We start from the raw sequence: 12,636 nt of genomic DNA on the forward strand, positions 1-12,636 counted from the left end.
AAGTTCCTACTGTTATTATTATATAAATGGAAAGAAATGACGTGTTCCACAGGGCATCAATTATTACTACAAATTGCAACAGTGAAGAATATTTTCCTCAACGGCGACAAAGAACTCACGAGCGTTTGCCATAACTCGTGCTTTCATTGACTAAGTGCGACCAATTTTCGATTAACGTAATTTAATGTTCAATTAACCGAGCCTCCGCCTTGGGAGACCACAGACATTCCTCGTTCATGCATTACGCACGTAAATCGGACACTAGCGTAGGATGATATTAAATTATAGTGACACTATCCAACTTAAGCCGTTCGAACGTCCACCTAGATACCGGTGTTGTTCGTATGAAATTCCTATCGTACATTGTAAGGTTAATTGTTATGGAAAATTTCATAACGAATCGTTATCTAGGATTCCAATACAAATTTTCGTAATCAACTATCGCAATGTAGTTTGTTTAAATATAATTGCAAATATGTGCCTTCACGCGATGGTTCCGTTATGAATATGTCTAGCTTTACTACCTCAAGTCTTTAATTCGATTATTGTAGTCTGACAGAACTCAGAACTTAATTCGATTACTTTATACTGTTATCGGACAACATACCACATTCGTATCTCGATCGATCACAGATTCGATTGTTCGAATTTAAACTCTCAGGTTCAGATTTAAATTTCCAAATTTAAATTCAATTTGCCAAGTCCAAATTCAACTTTCCACATTCAAAATCAAACCCAAATTTAGATTTTTGGAATTCAAAGTCATTTCTAGTGTAAATTCAATTCGTACTTCCAAATACAAATTCAACATTTTAATCTATTCTTTAATTAATATGTCCAATTAATATATTCGATTTTCCAGTATAAATTCAATTCGTTTCATTAGATTGAGGAATCTGGAAGACAATCCTCGTTTAGAACCTTCAATCCTCCTACCTACATTTCCTCCCGCAGCCCTACCAAAGCACTAATGAATGCTAAAACAGCGGGCCGGTGCTCGAAATTCCGCCCATCCGATTGTCACTTGGCATTCACTCGCGGCGCGTGCGAAGATTAAATAGTCAGCGAGCAGCTCGTCAAAATTCACCAACTCCCGCCTTCTAATTGTGAGCTCACCGCGAAGCTTTTAAAGGCTGGCCCCTCGTATAACGATGATTTACGTTGCGATCCTGCGGAGAGCCCCGAGCAGAGATGTCCTTTATACGAGCGCGGAAAGCTCCTCTTTGTCGTGATCGCGCGGATATCAGAAGCTTTACCCATCCATTGTTCCGGCGTGCAAGCGCGCACAAAAGGTTCGGGCGCTCGCGTGTGCTCGTCCGCCTCGCGTGCACGCACCATTCCGTGCGAATACATTATCCGCAACGTGTCTGTTTCTATCCCGGAGCGATCGCGAGAGGAGACTCATTCCACGCGAGAAATTGCTTAGTAACGCGATCGCGATTTGTTACCCAGTTGAGGATAGTAGGAGGCTTAGAACGATGAGCGTAGTGTGTATGGTGGAAAATTCAGCAACCAGAGAAGAAGAAACGAAGGGAAACTAATCGCTCTGGAGCGTTTCCGATTGATTTTATCCGTTCGAAGCCACTTGCGAAAATTAGATTGCTCGAATTAATTACGTATGCCAATCATCGTATCGGTCAATCTCTTACAAAATGATGCGCGACTCTAGAAACACGTTGCTTAAGATAATCGATGCCGTCGTAGGATTAAACTTCCAAGAAATTATGTGTGCGTTTAATTTAGTAATGAGTCTCGTTTGTTAAATATCAAAAAGTTATCTGATATATAATATATATATTTTTTTTAATAAAATGTTAACTCTTTAAAACATATAAAAGGAATTAAATTTAACTAGGAAATAATCTAAATCTCGCAATTAATCATTCTGGAATAATTAAAAACATACACTTTTCATTCTCCAGAACGAATATTCATACACGCTATTTATAACGCGCGAAGATCAATAGTATCGTTCTCCGATCCTTAAGTTACGTGCGTCTCGATGAAAACGTCACCACCGATCATGATCTCATGGTCAGGCATAATTTCCCTGTTAATTATAATTTACCCTGAAAGTGGTTCGGCGTGCGTGTCTCGCAGGCGTGATTAATACATCAGCTATAGGCTTTCTCGACTGAAAAGTTCCATTACCTTCTTCGTGATCGTAATTGGCCGCGGATCACGGCGTAAAGTTTACACGAGGAAGGGTGCCGCTGGCATTTTTCGTTTATCGTCCCATGAACGCGTGCACGCGCCGCGTTCCGTCCAAGAGTAATAGTCGTTTCTCGTGCTATAAGAGCCCACGGTTACACGTGGAATTCCAGTAAATCGCAGTGATCAATCGCGACCCGCTAAATTGCGGGTAATTAATTGGCCACAGCACCGGGCACTTCACGGCGAATCGATAGTCAACTTATTCAACGAACGCGCGAATAATTTGCGTTCTTCTGACGCGTTCCGTTAGAGTGTTCCACCTGGACGACGTTATTACGCGCGGATCGATGAGAACGAGCTGCACTTTCATTCATTGATCCTTTCGCAGTGTAACCACGAGAGAGGTTCGAGAATGAAAATGAGTTCAACGAGCAACTCTTGCTCGTTTACGGGTAAAGAAAAAGTTACGATATACAAAGACTCGCGTTAGTATTCGCGCATTAGTAGGCACGTTTTGTGAATATATTGTGCGTTATATGAAATGTTTTGAAATTTCATTGTCATTTTTACGAGACTCGGGCATTGTGATTATATTGAACTAAAATGTGAGACAAACATTAAAATATTCATATATTAGGTGTATTTGACACATGTATCTGTGTATTTTGCAGGGATCACAAAATAATTTAAGCGACCAATTATCCATTATACGAATAAGTCTCAATACTGAGTTTAATTTTTATACTTATTATATGTTTTAATTTTTTTTTCAATATATGTTTGCAATAAATATCCTTTAATTTCTATATGCATATGTATGTTTCCAGATTGGTCTCGTATTTTATCAAAGCTGTGTTTCCTTACAATGTCAATGAAAACATGCTATATAATTTTATAAATTAGCGTAGCTGGCCTAGTTGTGCTCTGTGTTTGATAGGATAAACGATAAAGTAATAAAACGTTGCCTCAGAAAAAATTACTGTTCTTAGGAATTAGATAGAATAGAAAGAAATGACTTTTCCCCAGTTTTTTTTCGAATTAGTGCAGATCACGTTAAAATCATTTTCCTGTCCATCTATTTTCAATATCTCCAATATCTCGTATTTAAATCTCGAAATGGAATTATCGTTTTAAATTGAGATCTGTAAAAAATTGTCTCTACTATGTTCGATCACTGTGTGACGTATTTAACGAACCAATCAATGTGTGTATTGATTAAAGATTTCATATAGTGGATTATTCGATTTATACGTTATCTTCGGATTTATTAAATGTGAAATATAGGCTCGTGAAAGTATTTGAACATTTAGCATAGAAAACTGTTATGTCTATATCGCATGTGTTATATGAAATATTTTGGTATTTCATTAGCACAATGAGATACAATTGTCACGATTATATTGATATATTTTGAAACCAATCTGAAAATGTGTATAGAAATTACAAAATATTTACTGCAAGTACATACGTATTTTGCAGAGATAACGCAAATATTTAGACGGTCGATAATCAAATATATTAATAAACCTCGATATTCAGTGTGACCATCTTTAACGTTTATTACGTATATGTTTAAAACGACTATTCATGCTAATGCAAATTTCTCGTTAAATGTATGTTTGCGGTAAATATGTTCTAATTTCTATGTAACTACATTTTCAAATTTTATCAATATAATCATGATAATCGAGGCTCACAGTAGCGCTAATAAAATTCCGGAACGTTTTTTGTAACGCGTAGTGTAGGATCACAGAACGCTATATGTTTCATAGAGAGTTTCATAAAGCGCGCTCGTTTACTGATGCCAGAGCGTGATTGGTCGAAAGATGATAGGCGGAAGAAGCAGTCGGCAGAGTTTTAAGCGAGCGAACGCATCTCGTACGGTTATCGTATTTTATTTTTATTCCCAAGATACTTGTGTTCAGTTCGAGCATTGTATCTCTGTGTCTACCGAATCACATTTACGTCCGAACTAGTGCTTTTATTACAGGAAAAGATACATATTGCAGAATATATTCGTATTGTGTTGCACAACCTGCATACAAGTGTTCGAATACCTTGGTGAGCGAATTTTCTAAATCGATAGGAAGTATACGATTATCGACGTGGTAAGACATCCGAAGGATATTTACATTAAATAATGTAAGCGTAAATACGCTTCGTTTCGTCCTCGACTCGGTCGCTCAAGGCGAACTTCGAGTCGTGTATACGAGAGGTTAGTCGTGTTTTGTCTCGCGTTTCGGTAACATCGTGCCATGATATGCCTCGCGTCGCGTGTAGCAAGTATACATAAGTGTTTCGCTTCTCATTTCTCATTCAATGCGCTTAGAATCTTACACGCGAGTCTTACCAACTATAACTTGCATTGTATCGTGGTGATCGCGTTTAATATGCGAACCGTTTACGTCACTGGCCTCGGTATGTGTTTTGTGAAGTCTGAGGGACTTATCAAGAGAGAGACCAGATCCTTGTTGTCTACGATGCTTTAGAGGGAATTATCGACGAGCAGATTCGCATGCTAAGGTAAGGCAAGAAATTGAATGCAAATACCGGTGCGAGTTACTCGATCGTCGCGTAATTAACAAAGTCGGTGTTAAATTATTCTGTTCTATAAGTTTTTGACGGAAATATTAGATTGGTGGATATGAGATGTCGTTTCTTCAAATAACCTCAATCGCAGTTTCCTCGAAGCATAAATAAATTTTATCGATATTTTTGTATGACAGTGTATTCTATCAATGGTAAACTAATTACATTATTGTAGGTTTATAGGAATTCGTTATTTTTAAAAATGTATTCTTTCTTGGAATGGTATTCTCTCTGTTATAGTCCGTATATTTAAAAAATTATTTACAGTTAGAATAGAGGATTTCTTTAACTGGCCCAAAATGCTAAATATGTGTCTTGAAGAATTTTGGCCTCAGCTTTCCTAAATTTTAGCTCGTGTAATAAAAATCATATAAGTATTTTGATTTAAAATACTCACTTTAGTATTCTAAATTAAAATACTGAAAACTTTCTATTATTACATTTTTATTGGAAATGCTCTTAATAGTATGTATGTGATTTATAATAAATATCCTCTTTCTTAATGTAAATTTCAAAGAAAAGACATTTCATATTCCTATAACGCGAAAATAATGAGATATCGCTTGCAATACGCGTTAAATACCGTCGTATAATGTATAAAATAAATCCAATACAATTTTAGATCTTCTTTTTAGAAACTTAATATTATTTCGTGTTCATGTATGCATAGAAAAGTTAATACGTATAACTTCGTTTATATGAATGAAATTTTAATTAATTCTTGTTTAAATGAATCCGTGTTGATTAAATCCACTTATCTGAACGTCCTTTTGTGTTATATGAATTCCAGTAATATAAATGCTTATTGTTAGACACAAAACGCTGCTCTAATAAAGTTATGGAATGAGATTATAAAGACGTATATAAATAAATAAATAGATAAATAAATACATTTATATAATATACATTTTAAACATTTCCTTGTTATATCTAAACTAGTATAATCTATGGTTGGCTGTAAAAGTATTTCGATAATGTATTACGATATATGCGTAAAAATTTTCTAAGTTCTCGAACACTTTCGTAAACCAGTACGTATTTACATAATTCTCACATTACGCAGTTTCATATAACAAAAACATCCTTTGCCTTGAATGGGCGTCTCCCATCATATTTATATCTCGGTGTAAACAAAGTTCGTTCTCTTCGAATAACAACATTCCATCGAACACGAAGCACAATTTACTCACTCATTCATCAATCTTTTGTTTTTATTTTACGATACGCGGCTTTTAGAAATTCATCTATAGTTTGTAGTCCGTACTATCGACTTTGTACACACACACACACACATATCTACTACATAGTAAGCAATTCTGAACAGTTCGTCATAGCAAAGCGGGCCAAGTTTTCCTTATCGCAACTTCGTTACATTCGGTTTATATCGTGGCTTTTGCGCCGCGTGACCGCAACACGTCACATGGTTGAGAAGCGTAAAACGGATTTACCATGGAAAATCTTTTTGGAGTCACGGTTGACAATAATACGATCCGCCAGAGAAAACACGACCATTTCGCTGCCTGTTTATCCGCGCCTTTGATGTCTACCAATTTGCGCGAATCGAATTTGTCGCGAATCCTCACATCCCCTTTGGGAGGAAAGACATTCCTAGAAAGTTAGTTCTTTTACACATCTTGCTGCATCCCTAGGGAATTTTTGACTTGTACAGTAAATTCACATTTGATCGTCGTGCAAAAAAGAATTGAATTTTTGTACAGTAAATCCACCGACAATTTTCAACTCGTCATCGTTTCATAAGTCAGACGATAAATCAGCTGCATCAAAGAATTCCTTGGACAATATATCAGTGATGCTATAACACCACATCGTTTATTTGTCATTCAATTGATTTCATCCCTTCGCATAGACCTTGCGTCATTATCACACATTGCACATTTTATTTTTATTAATATTTAATAGTAGATAATTAAGTATCAAATTTTATCGTAGATACGTATAGTATACAGGATAGTTGATAGAAATAGTTGAAGGATACGTGTGAGTTTGAGATATTTGGATTTTTAAGTGCCAGTATTTGTATTGTGAAGTTTCGTCCTATTTTGACTTGTAGAGACACCCTTTAAATTTTCTCCCATTTGTTACCGTACACGATATCCACGAATTCAAGATTCTAGAATCTACCCCTGGCGAATACAGAGATTTAACTGTAGACAAAGGTGCTACTGGTTTATTCATAAATTTGTCGCAGAATATTTCTCGCTTATTCGTGATTTCTCTTCGTCGAGAGCATCGAAGGGTGCCTTCTCTATGCGAAACGGGCGAGTGATTTTTGAAACGGTCCGAAACACGAGCGTTTTAGAGTTCGTGGAGAATGTCGACTGTCGAGAAGTCGTGGAAGTCAGCGACAATAAATCATGAATATTAAAGGAAGAAGCGCCGCTGGATTTTCCTCCTGGTACTCGTCCTTCTGATAAGATTATATTCAAAGGGAAAAAGGATACGAAACTTGGGGCGGATTGAGGGTACAGATAAATTAAAACCCGCCTGCATAGGTAGACAGCTCCATAATTTAAATGCAAATCAGTTTTTAGTCAATCGGAGAGAGGTGCCGTTCGTTTAGCCGACTCTGTACGTCTCAGTATAGTGCGACTTCTTTCTTCCTTTCTTCGCCACTCTTCTTCACAACTTCCTTCTTAGTGAAACGGAACAAGGAAAAAAATAAGAGAGGAGAATAAAGTAATCGCTGCCGACGACTATCGCGGTGATTTGCATATTGCAATTTCAATCGGAACCGCCGCGTGGCGAAAAAATGCAATTAAGGCCGTTCGGTGATGGAAATTAAGTCAAGATTACGGTTTCTTACATAACGGAGTTTTCTTTATTAATTCGATTCGCGATAACTTATCCGAACGTCAACCATTATTATGGTCACAATACCCGTCTGCTAAAATACGAGGCTCTGAATAAGCACACAAAAGAACAGCATGCGCGTTCGAATCGATCCGAAGGACTTACCGAAAGCCTCGAATCTATCGCGACAAGTTTTACAACCCGCGAACAGTCTCATATATTCATTCGTCTCTGGAATATCTACAAATCCAGGCTCGTCCACTCGTGGAAATATGACCAGATAAATATGACCTGATATTTATTACGACGAGGAAAGTATCGTGGAAAATGGCCGGTGAATGGTTAGATCTTGTTCTGTCGCGAAACTACTTATTTCACCGACGAGTTTCAACGAAGGGTTGATTCGGTTCACCAGGAAAACTCATGGCGCGCGTGTCCTACTCGACGGATTCATGAAATCGATAAAGAAGAAGAGGACACGGAAAAGAACACACTTTCGAGCAATCCTGTTTCCAGCGTCCATCGAATTTCCAGTTCCAGCTCGTAGCCAGTTCGAGATACAGACGCAGAAGGGGGGAATCAAAATGAGCGGTGGAAAACCGGTCGACCGTCGCTCGTGATGGCCCTGATGGAAATTCCGACGAGACGAGAAAAGGGTGGACGAGCTACCGTAGAAACGATGCCCGTTGGAAAATGGGAATGGAGAACCGAATTGATTGGGGATCTCGCAACCAATCCTTTCTTTCTTTTCTTCTCCGTTTATTCCGTTTGTTTCGATCTGTTTCTTCTATCCTTACGACGGGTCGTTTAATTTCCACCGTATAATTTCACATGGCGGAAGCGGAAGCTATTAAACAAAACACCGAGAGAACAGACGCGTGATAATTAAGAGACACAACCCTGTGTCTGCCACCCGGTAGACGCAACAGACCAATGACACTGTTTATCTACAAATGCAAAACGAGGCGGTTTGCTTGGCAGAGACGAGGCGCCGTTGGAGCGTGGGCTGTGGCTCTGTTGCGTTTAAACACGATATCTGTTGCCGGGTAAACGCCACGATCCCCCAAAGTTTTTGCTTTGTCCAGTTTAACGCTAGAATTTTAATGGGGTCACCGTTTACGGAAAATAGCAGGTTTTTCGAAACTAGAACGTGTTAGACGATGCTATGCTATCCGTCGTTTGTAACACGTTAGGTAGGCTTGTGCTTTTTGTCCCTTGGAACAAATGATCCGGTAACAAAGTATCGAATCGAGCATTCAACCGATGAAAGCTTCGAAATTTTCAGCGTTCGAGGCTACAGTCTCTGTGTAGATGAAACAAAAAGGCGTACAGACAATAGTATAATTAATAGCGGGGACAATATATATTTTATAATTTCGCCAGAACAAAGAACGAGACGTAATGGTGTAGTTAATAGCGAGGTCTCGCGTTTATTCGCGAAACAACGCGGTGTTCGAACGGTAGTGTGTTACTCGTCGCTTTCTTCTGAAAATTCAATCGAATCGGTTTAATTCGCTTTTAAAAGTAAATTCTTCCACAAAATACACCCTCCATGGTAAAACAAAGACACCGTATTACGGGATCGAAATACGATGGGGAGAAGGGAAAAAAAGGAATAAAACATGTGCGTTGATCGACGCGCGATCAACTATTCTGATCGTATCGCGGACACGTACAAAAATTCGCCCCTGGACGTTCGATTGATGGACCGATTAAATATCTGATCGGATATGCGTCAGTTATCGAGCGGGCCTCGAAATGTGAATTGCCAACAATCTTGCCCGCTTCGAATACGCTCGTTCGTGTATTTGCATGGGAACGCGTTAAATGTATAAAATCCAGCGAATAACATGATTGAAAGGTAGATAAAAATCGTAGAACCAGTTTTTATACATGAATAATTCATTTTATGTAATCAAGTATATATTTAAACATATGTATTTCATGTATTTAATTGTATGGAATTATGTAATTAATCGAAGAATCACAGATTGTAGCCAGATTATCAGATTAATGTACAGAACACGATAATTTTTTTAATTGAAGTAACGTGTAATTATATAATTTTATATGAAATTATACGATCGATATGGCGTAGAATCGTTTCTTTTATCTCGGAGGATCTCAATTATATCCTCTAATAACGTTAAGCCGAAGAAAGAAACGCCAGTTTATCATCGTGATTTGTTCGTTATATGTATATATATATAATCTTCACACGGAGTTTCCCGACTCTGCGATTTCTAGAAATCCGAGACGGTTTCGAGTTCGCGAATAAAGAAAAACCAATCGATCGAACTTTTCTTTTTAATCTGATACTTCGTAATCCGTTCTCCTTGGCGCGATACCGGTGTTTGCACAACAGCTCTCTTCCATTTCGTCGCAAGTTCTTCAATTCTGGCTTGATTGGATTAAAAGGTTACATACCACTATGACAAAGGGAGAAAAAGCAACGAGAGAAGGGGGGTAAAAGGTAAATAAATAAACATGGAGGTGGTACAAACAGCAGTGTGTACCAGTGCGATTTCAATAGGTACCATTCTTGTCCGCAGTAATGTCGCGGCGTGCGTCGTACCGCGTATTCGCGACCGTTTTGTTTTTTTCATCGATCACTCGACAATAGCACGGGGGAATATCGATGGAGCTGCATAGCTCGGTTGATCGGTTCGGATGAATCGCGTCAAAAGTTTTTTTCGCATGCCCGCAAAAATCGAATATCCCGGCGTTAGGCTCGAGTTTGCAGTTTCGCGCGAGTGCACATTGGTCTCTTCACTCGCGCACATATACATATTTTGGGTCGAGGTTGGGTCGGGGCTCGTTCGTTCATGCACCCCGTGTACCTTCTCTTCTTCCTCTCTTCTTTTTTTCTTTTTTCTTTTTTTTTCGAACTCGTTGTTATTGTTGTTGTTTTCGTTCCTTGTACTGTTTCGCTTTAATGAAAGAACAAAAAACGCGGAAAGAATTCGGTTGGGGTAAGGTCAAGCGTGGCGTTGTAATGGCATCGCGTCGAACGAAAAAATAAAAAAAGGAACAAAAAGAGACAGAGAGAGGGCGAAAGAGAAAGGGGAGAGAAAATATGCAGAAATCGCGAGCGAGTCTCGAGGGCGGTTACAGTAAGAGCACGTGGAAAGTTTTAATAACGTCGTTGCAGGGTCCGTTGGAAGACGCGAACTGAAAGGTTGAATTGTAGCCGGTTGGTTCCTTTGATCTGCCGCGAAATTGCGCGCACTATTTGTCCAATCTCATTAGTCGTTCGGTCGACTACAGTTTTAATGACTTTTTAATTCGAAGCTGACATTAATTCGAGGCGAATATTAAAATCCCTTCGATGCCAGAGAACGCCAGGCTCCGGAGAACAAGGGGCAGATGGAACTTTTCCAACGAAACTTTTGACTCGGATAGCACATGGTTCGTCGCCTGAAAGTGATTCTCCATCATCCCCTTCTCTTTCTTCACTTCTTTCTTTTTCTGTGTCCGTTTTCTGCTCTCGACGAATCGTCGCTGAATACGACAAAAATATGGTAGGATGAGCTATTATTGCCTCTCGGTGATAAGTTTCTTTCTCCTCTTCCCTGGAGTAGAGCACGATATTGCTTCACCTGGATCGCTCGACGAATATCCGTGAAAATATGTCCTGTAACGACACTCTGGCCCTCGCGTTGGCTCGACGGACAATAACAAGGGTTGGAAGTATCCTGTGGGACACCGAGCATCTATTTCGAGAGTGCAAAACTTTGTAGAGGAGTTTGTGTTCCGTTTCCTCTTATTCTCTGCTCCCCTTCTCTTTCTCTCTTTCTAACTTTTTTTCACATCCCGCTTTTTCTCTCGACCTTTTTGGCCTCATTGTACGATACGTACGATACATCTTCGCTTTTCAAGCGAGTTAAACCGGCCGAGAATGGAGAGGGTGTCAACTTTGTCGCGCTAATTCTATGGCATATGTTTAACGCGAGTTGTACCCTTATGGGGTTATGTGTCGCTTGTTCCGTGCGGTGAGACCTGAGCTTTGGGAGTTGCGCCCCAGTTTGGCCGCAAGTGGAAATCCGCCAGACAAATGGCCGAAATTTGAAGAATTTATGGATTCAGGGAATTCTATCAAATTTTCCGGAGCGCGGTTATCATGCTCGAGTCTGTATGCCGATTCAGTTTGAAACAAGGAGAGACTATAAAAAGGGGAGACCATCAGAAACTTTCGTCCCTTTGTCTCGCGAGGGTATACGTTTTTAAGAGCGGTATGTATAACAGTAATTTTGTTGAGGTTGCGTCTGGTATTTGCTTTCTTCCGTCGTACTTGCGTTTAATGTAAAAGAAAGCTCGCTGCTTTCAACGAGATTTCTTTATTATTTATATTATAACGTGGCCCTACCAAAATTTGATGCGAATCACGTATTACGTCTTTCGTATTTCTTCGTCAACCTCCATTTTTCAAACGGAGTTTTTGCTTCAGTTAAAGAACAGGGATGACTCTTGAATCGTTGACTCGTATCACTGTACGAAGCGGTGAAATGCTAGTCGCGAACGCCCGTTGCGTTTCCTGTTTTCGGCATTTCGCAAAACCGGCAGACTCGTTTGCGTGGTTAAAAAACTGTCGAGTCCAGTGTGTTACCGGGCGCGATGACGTTTAACGAACATGTTTCTCTTCTGACTATCCGACCCGACATCGCAATCTTCGAACACAGTTCTTTGACGTGAAAGATCACGTCTACCGGTGCGCAAACTGCAGACAACCGGCGTTCCTGGATCTTTCTTCCTTTTCTCTTTTTTTTAATTAAAAAGTCTTCTGATCTCCCGTGAAACGGGGAGCGACAAAGAAACGAGGTCGCTTATAATAAAGGAGAGCGTGTAACGCGTGGTGAAATCTGTAACCAATGGAATCTATCACGATTCGATTATCGTCGACAATTTTCCATGAGATACTTTGATCCCTTTTTAAGACTGTCTTATTTAAGTCACTTTCGTGTCCTTGGTCGTGTAATAGGTGACGCTAATTGATTACACGTTTAGATTACATCGTTATACCACGATGACTAACTTTAACAATACGCTAATCCGGTGATCTTCAAACTCTTTGGGTTCGCGACG

General features: G+C 39.3%; 1 protein-coding gene across 3 annotated transcripts in view; it reads left to right on the forward strand.

The window, feature by feature from the left end:
- The window catches only part of LOC117157739 (putative receptor-type tyrosine-protein phosphatase mosPTP-1), a 419,058-nt gene that overhangs the window by 190,649 nt on the left and 215,773 nt on the right, over positions 1-12,636 (forward strand). The gene's annotated exons all lie outside the window — the stretch shown is intronic.

This window comes from Bombus vancouverensis, chromosome 6 (genome assembly GCF_051014615.1).
Source record: "Bombus vancouverensis nearcticus chromosome 6, iyBomVanc1_principal, whole genome shotgun sequence".
Classification (NCBI taxonomy): domain Eukaryota; kingdom Metazoa; phylum Arthropoda; class Insecta; order Hymenoptera; family Apidae; genus Bombus; species Bombus vancouverensis.